The sequence below is a fragment of the Neophocaena asiaeorientalis genome, unplaced genomic scaffold (assembly GCF_003031525.2).
Source record: "Neophocaena asiaeorientalis asiaeorientalis breed wild unplaced genomic scaffold, Neophocaena_asiaeorientalis_V1.1 scaffold87, whole genome shotgun sequence".
NCBI lineage: Eukaryota > Metazoa > Chordata > Mammalia > Artiodactyla > Phocoenidae > Neophocaena > Neophocaena asiaeorientalis.
In genome coordinates, this window is record NW_020175432.1 from 1462788 (window position 1) to 1468787 (window position 6000).

Genomic DNA, 6000 nt, shown 5'->3' on the forward strand with positions numbered 1-6000 from the left:
TTTTAGCAGCCTCCATATACAATCACAGAACCTCCAGGAACTCACAGGTCAAGAATCTGAGGGCCCAGATAGAGGGCCCAGTCCTGTCTGCACGCCCACCTGGCATGGTGGCCCTGGACTCTTGAGCCAGCTCTGACGATAATCAAGAGCTCCCCTGAGTGCAACAGCACCTACCTCCCAGGAACTCCTGCCTTCCGAGTCCTAGGTTTGCCTCCGGAAGCCACACAGAGCCTACCTAACTCCAGTACTGGAAACGAGCCCCAGGCCCTTCACAGAGCCTGACACCTGCCCCCTTCCCATCCCATTGCTGAGAGGGCAAACTGTTCAAGGATTTGCTACCAACTCCTCCAAACTCTCCATTCCCCTCAGGTCAGAGACAAACCAAGAACTGACTTCCTTTTCCTTCTGAAAACTCAAATGATGGAAAAAAATGATGATTCTAGAAAGCCATTTCATGCTCTTAAGAATTCTGAACTATCTTCGAATAAGACACATGAACTGTTCCACTTGGATCTAAGAGCTGTAGCCCTGTAAGGCTGCCGCACCCCAGACTATCCATGTGCACGCTCTATGCCTGCTCCAGGTCCCTGGAGGGTTGCAGCTGGGCACCCCCAGGTCTGCACTCTCCATATCCAGCACCATAAATGCTTGCTAGAAATGTTTATTCAACTGCTGAGCCACCTTTTCCAGTTTTACCATATTTCTCCATAAACAGTGTGCATCACTTGGTGATTGAAATGTAAGCGTAGGGCTTCCCTGTAGGTGCAGTGGTTGAGAGCCCGCCTGATGATGCAGGGGACACGGGTTCGTGCCCCGGTCCGGGAAGATCCCACATGCCGCGGAGCAGCTAGGCCCGTGAGCCATGGCCGCTGAGCCTGCGCGTCCGGAGCCTGTGCTCCGCAACGGGAGAGGCCACAACAGTGAGAGGCCCGCGTACCGCAAAAAAAAAAAAAAAGAAAGAAAGAAATGTAAGCGTACTGCCTCCCAAGACCTGGAATTCATTCAGAGAGTACTTTTAAACACAGCATGAGGAATATTGGTAGGCCCTCCTTATTCAGGAAATGCTCTCCAGTTCATGGAACCCGTGTGTCAATACTTGTTCAGCGCTACTCATGTGCCTGGAGAGTGAAAAGGAGCAGTTTGAGAAGGGGCTCTGAGTGGGCACTCACAAGGCTGGACTGAAAATGCGCTGCCTACGCAGCCGGCCACTGAGCCACAAACTCAGTCACCCAATCTGACAACCAGCTAGTGGGCCCCACAGGGACCAGGCGGACTCAGGCCAGAGCCACCACCAGGAATAAAAAGGAAAAGCACAACTTCTACTGAGAGACAGAGCCCCCAGCTTCCAGAAGGCGGTTTACAGTGGTGGTGGGGGGGCAGGAGACGCCCTGAGGCAGTCACCTAGAGGTTGGGCTGGGTTAAATCAGTTCTGGATGAACCAGAACTCCATCTGAGAAGACACTCACATGGACACCAAAACTGAGGCAAAGTAAATACAGCTCTCCTCCTTCACCTAGCTCCACGCTTGGCACCCCCGAGGGCATGTCCTGCCACACGAAGCTGCATCATGAGCCCGGGTGACCATGGTGCCTGTTTATATCTGTATCAGGACAAAAACCCCTTCCCCATAAGCTGATCTTGGACTGTCCTCCTAGGCCTCTGTGACCTCCAGCCAGGACAGCATACCCTGACAAGAGCCGCCTCTGAGGACCTCCATGAAGACCGAATGTAAAGTCTACCTTCTTCTGAGGGAGAGAGTGAATCACAACAAGGTCTTACACCTGCTTCACAACCAACACTGTTACCTACCTACTTCCCAAAGTCATAAAATGCCACACTGCTGTCCTCACACGTCCTGGCCACGACGTAAAGGAGCAAAGACAGGAAGGTTACTGAACGTGGGCAACCAGTGTGATCAGGAAGAGTCCACATGCTTAGATTTCATATCTTCTAATATACTAATGAGAATCAGAACTAATAGTCTTCCATTTTAGAACTTATAAGATTCCTCTTTTCTGCAGGATCAATGGCATTTTAAATTAACATCAAAAGTGCTGCAATCTTGAAGCAGAAAAGGAAGCTGGAACACAAGACTCATGAAAAGTTCCACATCAGCTGGCAGTTGCCACACCACAGTGTGGTCTGGCCCAGGATTCTGTGTCCCTGACAGAAACCTTAAGATGTTTCCGGGACAGGCTGTCTAATGTCATCAACCTGTAAGATCTATCACAGGTAAATCGAACCCAAGTTGTAATCTCATATAAACTTGTGTGGGAGAGAAAAGACTCCCACATCTTTTCTTACCAGCTCAAGGACGCTGCCTTCTTGGCCTCTTCTGAAGCTGCCTCTCCATGTTTGAGAGCAGTATGGTGGCGTTTAAAGTTGGAAGCACTATCGCTTAATGACTTTGGCTAAGTCCCTCCCTAACTTTAGGGCAGTCACCTCACATTAAGTCAGTAGGAAACAAAGGCATCTTGCCCTCTCCTGGCCATGGGAGACACTCACTAAACAGTACTGTCATGATGTCTGCTTCTGCACCTGCAGAAAGGGGAGACTGGCTACTCACCCCACCTCCCTTTATAGGCTGTTGGGAGAAAGCAGGAGACTCTGCTGCACAAAGTCAGGTAAAGCATACATCTCTGTGTAGAAGTGTGTTAGTGTTTGTTATTCAGAAAATTCACACAATGTACCTTGCATTAAAAGAAAAAACTTCTAGAACAACAATTCATGTTAGCCTCTGCTGCGCCTTCCAGAATCTGAACCTGGATCTGGAAGGAGCTTTTGGGGCAAATACACCAGTTCCCAATCCCACTTTGCAGATGAGGAACCTGCAGTCCAGTGAAGCTAAGTGGTATCTTAACCTTCAAATTCCTAGGTGGGAAAATTATCCTTCCCATGTCTCTCTCTGCAGAGGCCCCTTGTTCACCTCCCCTTGGCACCTGAAGTCTGCAGAACAGTGAAGAAGAAAAGTAGTTCCTGAGGTTTCCTGCTGGACAGCCCAAGAAGGAGTCTAGGGTTCAGTCAGTTTAACCAGCACTTAGAAAGTACACCTAAGGCTTCTGCTCTAGACAGAGAAGACAAAGCCCGAACTCTGGAGAAACAATGAGTGTCTGATACAAACGGGAACCTAATCATTTGCTGATGAGATTATGCTTGGGTGGACTGACTCTGATTTCTGGGCAGGAGTAAGACAGTCCTCAACTTTGTCCATAACAAAACAAGATTAAGATGGAACAAAGGCACAGAGTGCACTTAAGAAAAATTTTCAACACTCTGGGCTGCCATACACAAGAAGAGTAAGGCTTCGACTGTTCTGAAAAACCGTTAGTTGCTTTTTGAAAAGGAATGTACAGAATTTACTTTATTACTGAGTTGAGAGAAATTATTAACTCAGAGCCTGATGCTATAGATATTCAAATACTCCAGAGGCTAGAATATAGAGCAAAGAAACAACTTTCCTCTTAAGAACTCCTTTGTCAGGGAGATGGTCAGAAAGTGTTACTTTGTTATTTCCCTAAGTTTTCAGATACCTGTGGATATTAGGTCAGCTGCCTGACATTGGGTTTTCAAGCAAAAGCTAAGTTTGTTAGCATACTTGCATGCCCATAAAGGTAAGCATTACATGACACAATTCTCTGTCGCTTCTCTCAGAAGAGGTTTAATTTTAGTGTTGGCTCTTCAACACTGTCCCCATTTTTATTTTCCAGGAGCACCTTAAATATGTGTCAACTAACTATACAGAAGTGGAGTTCCTACTTGGGCAAGGCAGAAGAGAAGAACAGCTGTGTGCTGGCACCGCCTGGTTGGAGCCACCTAGCTCTCACCTGAGCCCAGGTCAATCAAGAGAAACTGCAGAAATAAGGTCACACCATCTCTGCCAGCAACCTATCCCTCCACGGCTCTGAGTTTCTATATGGGGTTTGCTCCAAGCCACACGCCTGTCAAACGGCTTATAACAATACTCAGGGATGTCACTGACAACAGCAGCATTTAAAGGTGGCACTTTCTCCCCACTCATATTCAGAGACGATTTCCCAATTTCATCCACCACACTTATATTAGTAGGACTCTACACAACCTATCACAAGAGTCCACCCAAATAAGCCACGTGAAATGTGCATTCCATGACACGTAACACAACCGTGGGCTTGGCCTCTCTTCCTCCTGTACTCCTAGGAACCCTTTAGATTAGAGCCTTACACAACACTGGAACCCCTGAGGTCACTGCCCCACCTAATCTACAACATGGTGACTGCCCGTTAAAGCACCTCCTGATCCCAAAGCTTTCCTAGGTGGCGTTAAGGATCAGTGCTAATATCTCAGCAACCTTTCAGACTCTCCGGAAGGCAAACAAGCACATGGAATTCAAGAAATTACACTCTGACTGATGCAAAAGTCACCAAGGCTATATATTTCAAGTCACTTGTTTTATCCTCTAATATTTCAGTCTTGGGAATTGCTGCAGCACCCGTTTCTGCAAAAATTCTGCAAGGTTTTTATATAGCTTGTGCCTACTCCACCCCCAAAGTCATAACAAAAATGTATACAATATTTCTTAAAGACAATTACCACCAAGTCTATCTTAATGGGGTCTGAAGACCAGGAATGACAGAATTACTTATGATACAGAAGTCAGAGTCTTACAAAAATAACTATTTCTGCCAGAATTGTACAATCCAACATGAATTATTCCCAAAATGCTAGGCTAAAGCCTACTGCTAAAAGTAATCAGCCAAACTCATGTAAACGAAAAGCAAAAGCCCCCATAGTGACAGAAACCTAAGTTACCTAGCCAAGCCCAAGATGGTTTATTTCTTCCATCCCCAGCACATTAAAAAGTGGTTTCAATGGCCACTTCTTGGTCTCCCAGGAAATGCAGGGGCTCACTTCATACCTGGATGCTACTACATCTTCCCATTGCTCCACTGCTCCTGCCACAGGGGGAAATGACCCCTATGGCCGTAAACCACTCATAAAAAATATGAGAACACGGTGAGTCTTTCCCTACACACACGGAGGGGGGCAGGGGAGATCCCTCCACAAACAGTAGCCTCCATGGAGGAGCACCTGAGAAAGCGACACCCTGGGGTTAACCCTGATGGCCTAGGTCACAAACCAACAGGCTAGGACCCCAGGTAGGGCGTAGACAGCCGACGGAGGGCTCTGGGTGGAATGGGAGAGCAAACAATCACCTTTAATTCACTACCGAAAAGCAGGGCTCTGGCTTGGTCTGAGACGTAATGAGTACTTAGGCCCAGAAAGGTAACAGAAAGAATCCCACTCTCCACAAGATCATCTTCCGTCGGCAGGGACCCCAAGAGAGACCCGCCAAAGGCATGTCCACTCTCAGAACCAAAAGGGACTCTCCAAGTGCCCTGGGCACCTGGCTAGGTGCAAAGCAGGCCAGGGGGGTTCCCTCCGAAGCCAGGAAGGTGCTTCCAGACGGGAGGAAAGAGAAAGAGGACTTCCCTGATCACCCAGAAGACCGAGACACCGCCGGCACCGGCTCCCCGAGTCATACGCCGGACACCAGTTGCTCCACAGCCTTCCCCCCTCCCCTCCCCCCCGCCGGGAGGGCTTCCCGGGGGTCGCGGGTCCCCCGGGAAGGGCGAGGCGGGGGAGCTCCGTCAGGAGCAGCAAGGGTCGTAGAGCTGGAGCGGGAGAGGAGAAAAAGCTCTGATCTCAGCTCCCATCTGCTCCCTCCGCCCAGGCCGCACGAAAGCCTCGGCCTCACGTACCGAGCGCCGCCGGGCTGCCCGACCAGCCCCCGGCCCGGGCCTGGGGGGCGAGAGGCCGGGATGGCAGCGGCCCTCGGGGTTAGGTGGGTGGCCGGGGGGTCCCCCGGAGCCCTGCGGGGGAGGGGCACTATGGAGGGGGAGGGTCCCGGGCCCACGCGGCCTCCACCTCAGCCCGTGCGGTGAACACTTACGTTGCTCTGGGGGTCGATGGCCTGCAGCAGCCGGTCCCTGATCTGCTGCGGAGACGGCGGAGCCGCTGTCA

At 50.0% G+C, this 6000-nt stretch overlaps 1 protein-coding gene across 1 annotated transcript in view; it reads right to left on the minus strand.

Moving 5' to 3' along the window:
• MED26 (mediator complex subunit 26) overlaps positions 1 to 5994 on the minus strand; it is a 41055-nt gene extending 35061 nt beyond the window's left edge. The window contains exon 1 of the mRNA XM_024767294.1: positions 5930 to 5994. The gene's annotated coding sequence lies outside the window, so the exon portion shown is untranslated. The remainder of the gene's footprint in view (positions 1 to 5929) is intronic.
• Between the last annotated feature and the right edge of the window lie 6 nt (positions 5995 to 6000).